This window comes from Nelumbo nucifera, chromosome 1, assembly GCF_055504915.1.
Source record: "Nelumbo nucifera cultivar China Antique chromosome 1, China Antique-T2T, whole genome shotgun sequence".
Classification (NCBI taxonomy): Eukaryota; Viridiplantae; Streptophyta; class Magnoliopsida; order Proteales; family Nelumbonaceae; genus Nelumbo; species Nelumbo nucifera.
This window is the reverse complement of record NC_142649.1, coordinates 155,616,986-155,628,346: the sequence shown is the minus strand read 5'-3', so window position 1 is coordinate 155,628,346 and position 11,361 is coordinate 155,616,986. Positions and strand designations below refer to the sequence as shown.

The following is an 11,361-nucleotide window of genomic DNA, read 5'->3' as shown; positions in this document are numbered from 1 at the left end:
CTCTGTTCATATTCAGACCTCTGAAAGACAAATGAGCACCCGGATCTCTCATCGTCACTTCACTCCCCAATACAATGGAGTTGCTAATACCTTGGACATTGTTGTTTACGTAGATGTTAATGGTACAACAGTTAAGTGATTCACCTGTAGGGCTGTTGCCGATGGTTGATGTGGCTCCAATGTTCGATCCCTCCAATTTGAAATGGTTTGAACCTTTCAATTTGAACTGATCCAGGAAGCTATCTACATCCTCAACATTTAATCCCTCCAACTTGAAATTATCAGGGAAGCCATCCACGGCCCCAACAATCGATCCTTCTGGCTTCAAATGGCCAGAAGGGCCATCACTACTTTGAAGGGGCATGAGTTGATCAACCAAAATTCTGTAATGGCTTCTCCAGCTCTCCTCCTTACCTATTTGCACAGTTACTTAAATGTTCCTCTCGTTGGCTTTTGTCAGTTCTGAGGTTCCCCCAGCAGCAAGAAAACTTAAGTTCCATTGGAATTGCTCCATCTGCACTCTATCTCAAAAGGAGTAACTTTTTAAAGAAAACCATACCATCGAAATGCTATAGGAATTAGCTATGTCATGGGTGATGCACGTGTCCAAAAGGCAATTTCAACAGATGCATAGACATTCGCGAGAGTTAGAATCTGCTAAAAACAAAAAAAGGTGCAAACACACTGAAAGCATGACATCCAGCCAAACATTCAGAACATCTCCTCATAAATTAAACATAAAAGTACGGTAAATGTTTCTGATGTATGACTGGATGTCGTTCTCTGAGCATATCCGCACACTGTTTGCCTTCCCTAGATCCGGGTTCCATTTCGGAAACAATGGAATAATCACCAAAGGATATCTTATGGAAAGTTGAGAACCCACCAAAATCTTAACAAATTCAACAGCTTTACTTGCCTATAAATAAGATACAAAACACTAAAGAAAGACATACTTCAACAACTTGTGTAATTTATCCTTAAAAAGAAACAGCTTGCGTGAATTAATATATTAGAGATATGTTGTAAGCTACATGCCTACATCATACGAAGTAAGGCTAAACCCATTATAATTTCTAAACTTATAGATTTATTGGGAGTACAATTTGGGCCAGCTTAGCCCACAATCATCCCAACCCAAAATGTTCAGGTCAGGACTGTCAGGTTGAACGTCGGGTTAGGGTTAGGAATTAGGATTGAAAAACATAAACCAACTAGACTTTGGGTTGGATACTTGGATTAGGGTTGAGGCCTTAGGCAGCCCAACCCAAAAGGACAGAGAGAGAGAGAGAGGATACATATTAGTCTATATCATATATGAAATTATGAATAGCTATGTACCTGTATGCGGGCCTATTGAACACAAAAACACAGGTGAGGTCTAGAATTGCTTATTACCATTACAAAACAAATACTAGAGCCCATTGCGTTGCTAGTTTTTGTTATTAACGACATAAAATGTCTCAACCAAATGCAGATAATGCAATAGAGGAATAAGTGAATAACACATGTAATTATCCATCATCCATTTTGCAGGCGCTGATACAAGCTGTTATATCAAACATGGTCTTATATGTACATGTTTTGGTTTCAACCTTCAAGAGACAAGAGCTTGTACATTAACGCGGCACAGGCTTACAACCAACCACCCCTACACCTACCCCAATAAAAGAACAAAAAAAGGAAGAAAGAAAAACTGGCGTATAAACATTGGAGAACCTCGTGTAATTGGGGGTGGGAGGGAGCAAAAAGGGAAAAAGGAAAGAGAAAAAAAAAAAAAGAGTTTACAGGAATTTCCTTTCAGAGTGCAGAAGGAAGACGATGATAAACTGAAGAACTCAACCTCAGTTTCCCAGTTGCAATTACTTCTTGGCATCCCTGGTTGTGTTCAACCTCAGTTTCCACAACACATAGCCACAGCAATAATAAAGATGGCAGGTTCCACTTTCTTGGTGATCCAAGGTCTAAGCCCTTTGCAACATTCTCTTCTCGTGACAAAAAAAATGAAGAGAGAAGTTAGCCGTCCTGAGTCTCAGAACTTACGTGTAGGAGGATGGAACAAAAAAATATCACCTGCATAGGAAAATAGTACTTTAATACCAACAGTGTTTCAGGATTTTGTAACATGGGACCAGATATGATTTAAACATTAAATCATCACCAATTCTGCAACCAAGATACAAATATGCAACCTGTTTTCAGTACAAGTTTAACCAAAATGTCTAAATCTGCACATGTTTTAGTGGAAGTGTATGTTCCACCATAACTCAGACCCAGCTCTTGATTGACGGCTAAGCTATCAACACAACCCTTGTATATACGCAGTTGTCTACACAACTGGTCAAATAATACAAGGACTTCTATGCTTGACAAAGTTTCTCTTGTTCTTTGTCAAAACTTCTGACTAATTGCACCTCGGTGAACTGTGTTGCAACAGAACTTGATACACTTTGACATCAGAAATTGGAAATATGGTTTTCTGCCAAATTTAAAAAAAAAAAAAAAAAAAAATCGGCGTACCAACAGTAGGACCACTGCACCACCAATAAAATGCCAATCCTAGACAATCTTAGAAAGATAAAATCTATTTGGCAATCTGATTCTCATTTAGAATAAAGAAACCAGGTTTTGTTTGTCTGTCTGGACTAAAACTATCTGACAAATGACATTCTCCATGGAAATTAGGGAAGGGGGAGGAGACAACTTTTTAACAATGTTTTTAAAGGAATTTGAGGCGTATGCTTCAAACTCCTTTTGCATGTGCCTCTGGTAAGTCTAGTACGCCTCATGCAAAAAGAAAGAAAGAAAGGAAGGAAGAAAGAAAAAGGAAAAGAAAAGAAAAGAAGAAGGCTTACACCTCTTCCCAAGGATTAAAATATCAATTCGGATATACGATATGCCCCGCATCAAGTGCATCGTATCCATATCGGTGTACTCAGATACTTATGGATATACCAATACAAAACATAGATATTTTAAAAGTTTTAACACTTTGGTATACTTTCTCTCATCCATCTAATGCCTATAAAATAACAAAAAAAAAGTGGAGTATCAGTGATACTGATAGGCACCGATACACAACTTTGGGTATCAGGTGTATAGATATTTTAATCTTTGTGTCCTCCCCCTCTTGAAGAGGCTTATGCTTCCTTGTGCCCAGGAGGCTTACACCCCTTGCATTCTGAACTACACCTCATGCCTCTAGGCAGTGGTAAGCTCTAATCCTCGACCACGATAGAGCTACCACTGCAGTCAAAAGCACCCAACTTTCCTCAGTATCCAAAAGATATTCCTAAAGTTCATTTTTATTTTTAACCCTCACTGACCCCCTAATTACCTTGCACTTCCTTGTAAAGTTATGCTTGGGAAGAAGCCCAGAAAATGAAAGGGAAGTACACAGGATACAAAATGGGAAAGGAGATACAATGCACAGAAAAAAGTTCAAGAAGAAACAAATACACCTTGCATGGGTCAATCCAAATTCTGGAAAATAGATAAAGGTAGGAGGAAATGGCATCATAACATGGAATGAAATAAGGGGAATTTTAGTTATGGGGTTGTATTAACATTGATATTTTGGGGTAAATAGAAAGGTCTGTACATCATATCTCCTTGCTACGCTTCCCTGTCCTTTACTTCCTTAATGCTGAAGTTTAAGATCAATAAAAATAGGGAAAGACTTCGAGTTTAGATTGTAAGATGCCCCTCTCCTCATATATACAGGTAAATACGTTTAGTTTTTTTCTTTTTTTTTTTTACATTTTTTTGGAAGAGTATCAATCCAAATTTGTACCAGAGCATATTGGACCAGAGTATCAAAAGCTCTTTGACCTGAGAACTCAACCTGGAACTTGGAAAGAAAAGTTCTTTGGAACAAAATATTCAAGTTTAACATAATGACATAAAAGTCAACTGTCTGACAAAGAAAATCCAAAGCATAAAATACTGAAAACAGAAGTAGAAGAAGGTAGAAGCCAGTTGTAATGGAGGTTTGTCTCCCAAGGAGTTTGATTGTATATATAAAATGAAATATAGAAGACATTCCAGTGGACAAAGAGCTGGGGCAAGCCTATCAAAGAGGATGGCTTAGACATTCTTAAGTTGTATCACTCATTTTTCATCATAAATTAATAAATTGTCATTGCTACCAATCAGAAAACCAGAAGTAGAAAAAAAGTATTAACTATTATGAAACTTCGGAGCTGAGGAAGATTAAAAACCAACTAAACAGGAAAAAATGTGAAACAAGATGAACATGGTTACAATCACCTTTATAGAGGAACTTGAGCTTTTGATAACTGCTGATACTAAATTTGTCATGTAATTGTCTATGATCAAATCATGAAAAGCAGCCACTCTATAACCATTATTCACAACAAAAGTGAATGATGTTTTTTTATCAGTAACTGGAAATTTTCATTAAGATATTAAAAAAGTATTACAAGGTAGGTTTACCCAAAAAAATAAAAAAAGTATTACAAGCCAAAACATTTGATCCCTCCCAACCCCTTGCTTTGCTAAGGAGTCAGCCATGCTGTTAGCCTACCTTTGCACCCAGTGAAGTTTTATGTCTATACCCCTGGTTAACCATTTAAACTTTTTTAGCTCATTTTCGTACACCCAAAGATCATTTCCCATTTTTAGAAGAGTTAATCACCAACTGTGAATCTCCTTCAATGACCAATTTCTGTACATTCATATCCTTCACTCTCTGAGTTCCTTCAATAACTGTTTTTATTTCAGCCTTCAAAGAGTCACTAATGTCAATCGGTCCTGAGAATAGTGCCACCACATGACCTAGCTCATTTCTGAAAATGCCTTCAATACCCGAGGGACCTAGATTCCCTCTGGCCTCTACTGCTCCCATCAAAGTTTAATTTAGGAATCCAGCATTTGGTGGCAACTAGGGTCTAATAATCTTGCTTTCTTTGAAGAGGTACTAGCCACTTCCTCAAAATATCATCCACCAAGTAATCCAAGAACTTCTAATGAGATCTTAGCCACTGGGCAACTCTGATGGTTATACATTCAATCAATGCCTCCTCTCTTTCTCTTTAAAGATTCCAGCATTTCTCTCCTCCCAAATTGTCCAAATGATGCTTACTATCTGAGACAAAGAGCAGATAAACACAAGAATTTAAAGACCAAGTAGTACTCCAAACAACGAAAGTGAAGATAATCCCATGGATGCCACTGGATATGCCCCTAGATGGAGTTCAAAGGCAAAACAGGATTTGTGTAGCCAACCCAATGTAGTTTGGATATTGCTTTATTGAGTTGAGTTGACTCAGAGGTTTGCTACTTTGTCTATGGTCTTAGTTTTTTATACAAATGCATGCCATGTCCCTCAACTGCGGAGTATCAAATAGATGATTTCACTAATTACCAGAGAAGTTCTGTATGACTGTATCAAGCAATTCAAACACGATTTGAGACTTGTATTGTCAAAAAATAAAAAGCTTCTAGGTCAATCATGGTAATATGAACTCATATTGTTTGGTTATTTAAGACTCTACTTTTAAGGCTACCTTAGCTGGTAAGTTTGGGTCAAAAACCTGTCACTGTACAAAAAGGTATGCCAAGTCCATATTGTGCTAATTCCTCTGCAATAGAATTAAATCCACATGGAACGTATTCGATCTGAACTTATTTTGGTTGTTGCAGTTTAGGAAATCCAGGCAATTTAGGGATTAGGAATTTCTCAAAAAAAAAAAGTTAGGGATTGGGAGGTTCAGGAATTGTAATTTAGATATTTTAGCTATATTCTCAGTACCCATTGGATATGGTGATTCTACAAGGACTGAACTACTAGTAGTTCGGCATGGTCTGATATTAAGGACATCCTTAAACTACAGTGGGAGGGAACTCAAAAGTTGTAGGGTGATCCGTCTTACAAACAACCCTATAGATGCTTGGAAATAAGTACATTATGAGGGAAGCCAAATTGTTGTCTGGGGAACTAAGAGCTACATACAACTGGATTCAAAGATCGTTCACTAACATTTCTGATGCACTTGCAAGGCAAGTGGTGAATAGAAATCAGTTTCCTGGGGGGTAATTGTAACTGCTAAACCAAAAGAATACAAAAGGTGAATAAGTAGCACAGGCTAGACTATCCAATGTTTTAAAAGCATAGGTGTGATGCAAGGAATTCCTATTACAAGGCATGATGCATAACCATAACATAAGAACGGTAAGCCTCATAACTCCTAAGCATTGATATTTAATTAATAAATTATTAAAAATAAAATAAATAGAAAAAATAGTGTATCCTTTCTTTTCCTCCCCTTGACATATTCCCAAGCAAAACCCCTTCAAACCATTCTAACAATAGATGAATCATGAATCATGAATCATGAATCATGAAAGTTTGATGCAAAATACAATTTCAATGCCTAATCAATTTGATAAGAAAAAACAATAATTGAATAATATAAATTTATCAAAGCAATAGTAAATGTTATATTTATCATGTAATGGGGAGCACAAAAAATGGTATTTTTCTACCCATATATACTGATTTATAACAAATAAAGAAACACTAAAAGTGCTTTTTAGGCAAATAAAAAGCACATGCTGTATACAAGGTGGATATCTTTATACACACTTCTATACAGGAGGAGGTGCAAGTCTTGACTCTTAAGGGTGTCCACGCTTGTATTATGTTGCTCCTCAGTGTTTTCCTCATGCCTCACCTGAAAACACGCCTACAGGCATGCACCTTTTGTGCCTCTTAAAACACTCAGCCTATCAAGAGGGATGCTAGGCACAATTTTGTTCAAATTTCTGCAGCATCATTCATTTTTAACAAATCAATAAAATACTTGATCCTTACCAATCAAAAAGAAAATATTGGATCTGAGCTGAAACATCTTTTGTATGTATGTATTCTGATCCTAGTAGGGAGGACCTTCACTTCAGCTTTTTATGGCACCAGCATCAGTTACAGGCCCGTTATAAGCCCAGAAAATGCTGTTTTTTAGTCAGTAACTGAAAACCTAGAAAATCTTGTCATCAAAAGTACACCCCAAGCACATCTGTCCCAGTAATGGCTAAACAAGCTTCCACCAAATTGGAGTTCTAATGAGACTGACAAGGCAAGAACAGCAGGGGGGGGGATACTCTTGGGTGGGGATCATCCAGATATGATTTAAGGATTTCTACCAGGTTCCTACTCAACACCCAAGAGCTGAGAATGCCAAGAAGCTTACCTCCAATGGCTCAAAAGATGTTGCTCTGTCGTTGAAAACTATCCTGTTTCTCTCCTCCCACACACCCTGTATAATGGCATGAATGATGGCATTCTAGTCGACCTTGCTTCAGTACCCAAGTCTGTGATTCTACATTACATTAACATACAAATGAAGTTGCTACCTCCAACTCACCTAACACTCATTTTCAATTTTATCCTCTAGTTCCTTGTCCTAAGATTCTTAAATCCTGACCTTAGATCCTGAGTCCTAGGATCTGTTTTTGGTTGTTAACTTTAAAACTTTATTAAGAAATAGAAGAATGATGTATGCACAACATGTCAAGCATCTCTTTGCCTATGCATTAACCAAACACCTAAACCCTTTTCTGTTTATGTATTACAAAATAACCCAAAAGGTTTCTCTTCTGTTCACCCCTTGCCGTGCCAATCCATCTGCCAAGCTGTTCGCAGACCACTTCACCCAATAATGCTTTACATTGCCTTTGTTAAATGCCTCATTTCTTATAGCTTGCCTATGCTGCCATGGTGTTGCTCTCTCTATTAATCATGTATCTCATCACCACTTTTGAGTCTCCCTCTATCATTAATCTATTAATGTTCATCATTCTGCTCATTCCCAATCCAAGTAAGAGCACATTTATCTCACCCATAGTGCATTTTCACTGGTGCCGAGTATACCACAAGTATATTGCTGTTTTCATCTCTAAATGTACCTCCTATGCCAGAGGGCCCCAGGTTCCCCAGGATCTGTTTACTTTTCCTATTCCTAAATTCCCATCCCTTACCACTGTGTAAATTGTTCAACCACCTACCAATCTCCCTTGATTTCTAAAAAATTAACGTAGAACATTACTGTGGTAAAGTTGCATACAAAAGAAAAAGTGTATCAGTACCCATACACGGGTTAAACAATTTTGCATGTTGCATCTCCGAAACATCCAACAACAAATAACAACAGGTAGATAAAGGACAACACAATCAAGAAAAGAATAATGCTTAACCATAAATAGTGAAGAGGTGGAGAAAACAGGTATGTATCCATACCAAAAAAAAAAAAGAGAGTGAATCTTACCAAGGAAAGAAAGTTCAGTTGATCCAAACAAACAGCTTGAAACATCATCTCGCAAAAGACTGTGCTGTCCGCATTCAAAATGTGCCACCACTTCAGACTATCTAGTTACAAATAGCAAGCTTCCCCATCAATTCATCAGCCACCCCATAATCCAGGCTGAGCTCCGTCATAGGTGGGATGTTCTCAAGTGCAAAAAGCATAAGATGAGGATAAAATATATTATGGTGATCATATAGAACAAATTGCACCATCACATTAGGGCTTGAGCTATGACTGAAATAGCATGCAACATTCCTCATTCCTGATACATCCATTGCAAAATCCAATGGAGGAATAGAGGGATATGTTGGACGTACAAAATCAGGGAACACTTGAGATAAGTCACCCCATTCAGCCCATCTTTCAGGAAACCGATTTGGATAGATTAAACAATCACCGTTCATTGCAAATATTGTTGTTTGTTCCCTGGTGAGCACAACTCCTGTGTATTCACAAATAAAGGTACCGGCTACGATCAAATCCAACGATCTAACTCCCCAACCTGTTTCCCTTGACCTAAACACTTCCAATCTTTTCTGTAGACCTTTTTGACTTACACGGTTCCGGCAACTCAGAGGGCAACGGCAGGAGCTGCCACACTCAATTATCAGAGGCTTCCCTCTCAAGAGAATTCCATTGCGATCATAGGCAAACTTACCACCATTTCTCTGGGCACAATAACAACCCTCAGAACAACCAGACACACAATCACATCCACCATTATGGATTTGTTGAAATGCAAAAGGTGGGTAAACAGGCTTCACTATGTACTCAAACGACATTGGCTCCCGATCAGAATCAATGTCGTTATAAAGGAGAACTGGCAACTTCTCCTTGCCGTTTGAGATATCAAGAGACAAGTAACCAGACGGTCTGACCGATACAGGATCTTTCCTCAAACTCTGAGCTACCTTAAATATAGAGCTGCCCATTTCGGGTTGACCAGGAATTCTTACAAGCTTATATTTGTAAACTCCAAAGCCAGACTTACCAATATCAAACCAAGAATTAAGAACTCTATACAGGCCATCATAAACATAAACCTTACCAGTGACGCTTTTGTCACATTTGATCCCCCGAATCACCCTTACTTCGATTTCGTAAGCCATACTCCGCTCTAATGCAAGATTCCCCCCTTCAAGCTTCTGATGAACACACTGTTTCGCAAACTTGTCTTGCCCACCATGACCGGTATAGATTATCTCCTCCCCAGCATCCTCGTCGTCCTCATACCCACCAGACACAATAATGCTCGTCGCAATCGGCTCCCTGTTCGAGCTCTGGCTTGCCGGCACATAGTCAATCCCAGCCTGAATATGTCCATGCAAACCAAGGATACACAATTCTATCCGATAAAAGAACACATCCCCAACGTTAACCCCGGGAATTGAGCCCACAAACCTCTTTTCTCTGTTCAACCAAAGGCCAAGATCCCTCATCAAAGACGCAGCTTTCAGATCCGGCCTCCATCTCTTGCCCGAACCTTGTAGCTTTTCTTCTTCTTCTTGCATAAAAAAAGCCCGCAGGGATTCATAAAGCATCCTCGTCCTCCGCACTACATCCCTATAGTACCTCTGGTCCTCAATCCCCATAGTTGTAAGCCTGACCATCTCCGAAGACCGAGTTCTCATCTTATTGTGTCTAACAATAGCCGTAGAAACCCTAGTCTCCTGACTCTCTTCTGGCTGAGGAACAATTGCCTGCGGATTCGGATCAAGAACCGCCCCATCTCCATATTTCCTCGCGAAAGCAGACTGAAAGAGCTGAGAAATCCTAAAGAACTCCGAATACAAATCGCTTTCTTCGGTAGTAATCTCCGAAACCGGAGAGATTTCTTGGGGAGGATTGGGATCAGAGCTCGAGATGGGCTCATGAGCAGGACCATAGTTCGAGTAGGAATTATAGTCGGAATTAGGATTAGGGCATGGAAAGCAAGGTTGGTGGTCGAGAGGCTCTTCTTTAGGCTCGATTTTGGGAATGACTAATCGATCAGGAAGGACATTGAGGTCCAAATATGGGACCAAAGATCCCATTTTTCCTGAAATTTCAACAGAATCGATCGAAGAACAAGATTTTCATCAGAGAGAGCAGGGCTTAAAAGGTATATCCATGGCGGATTCGAGTAGTAAGAGCCGTTAGCCAACAAAAACCGAACCAGGCAAATAAAGTAGCAATTCGCGTGTCCGAACTCCGAAAACAACAAACAACGGAAGAAAGAGAATATGGCACCTGAGTTTTGCTTTGTACGAAAATGCCCCTGATTTTGGTTATATTAACGAAATTACCCTACTATTTGCCACGGCATGATCCAACGATGGGCACGTGAATTCTAACAACAGCAAATCATCCTCCACGTGTTTGCTTGGTTCTTGAGTTGGCCCCAGCTGGGATTCTACATATCTAGTTTTATGACTGTTGTTCGATTGGAATCTTTTCTAACTGAAAAGTTGTTATCCTTTGATGCGTGACGTGGCCAATCTGGACCGTCCACCTAACAGAAGAAGGTATCTTTGAAGTTTGAAGCTTTGACGAATGACGACTACAAGTTAGTTCTGTAGGCCGTCTAACACGAAATTTGCATGCAAATTAGGGTATTTTCGTCTTTTGACATTCGTCGAGTTGCCTTCGAAAACATTTGCCTAGAATCTCCCGTTAAAATTTTCGATTCCGCGCTTCACAGGAATCGTGACGGGCATACCATAAATTGGGTGTCAGAGCGACAAAGATGGCCCGATGTGTTGTGTTGCTAGAAACCGTTTGATTGATATCGTATGATGTGAGATTCGTGCCAGTGCAAAGTTGGGTGCATTTAAATCCGAGAATATAGTATACAGAATTGCGTATCTTCGGTACGGATGTCGGTGAATCAGGTGAAATCGGTGAAGGATTGCAAAATGCAAACGGATCGGATAAGCTAAATGATAAAGGGTGAATGAGGGTTCAGCCCGACTTTACATCTCCGCCCTACAGCACATCCCGCCGTCTAATGTGAACATCTCCGGATGATACCATCATCGGGATTAGTACTATCATCCGG

The 11,361-nt window shown here is 39.3% G+C and overlaps 1 pseudogene across 4 annotated transcripts; it reads right to left on the bottom strand.

Annotated features, from left to right (window-relative positions):
- Positions 1–365: 365 nt before the first annotated feature.
- LOC104602742 (histone-lysine N-methyltransferase family member SUVH9 pseudogene) lies at positions 366–10,516 on the bottom strand (annotated as a pseudogene). Of its 4 annotated transcripts, none has more exons than XR_016080458.1 (2): positions 8,286–10,516; positions 366–521 (listed from the first exon to the last, which is right to left on the bottom strand). The product of XR_016080458.1 is annotated as a histone-lysine N-methyltransferase family member SUVH9 pseudogene, transcript variant X2 (transcript). The 4 variants fall into 4 exon arrangements; XR_016080460.1 differs by having other exon boundaries at positions 369–514; XR_016080457.1 differs by lacking the exon at positions 366–521 and adding an exon at positions 1,495–2,073.
- Between the last annotated feature and the right edge of the window lie 845 nt (positions 10,517–11,361).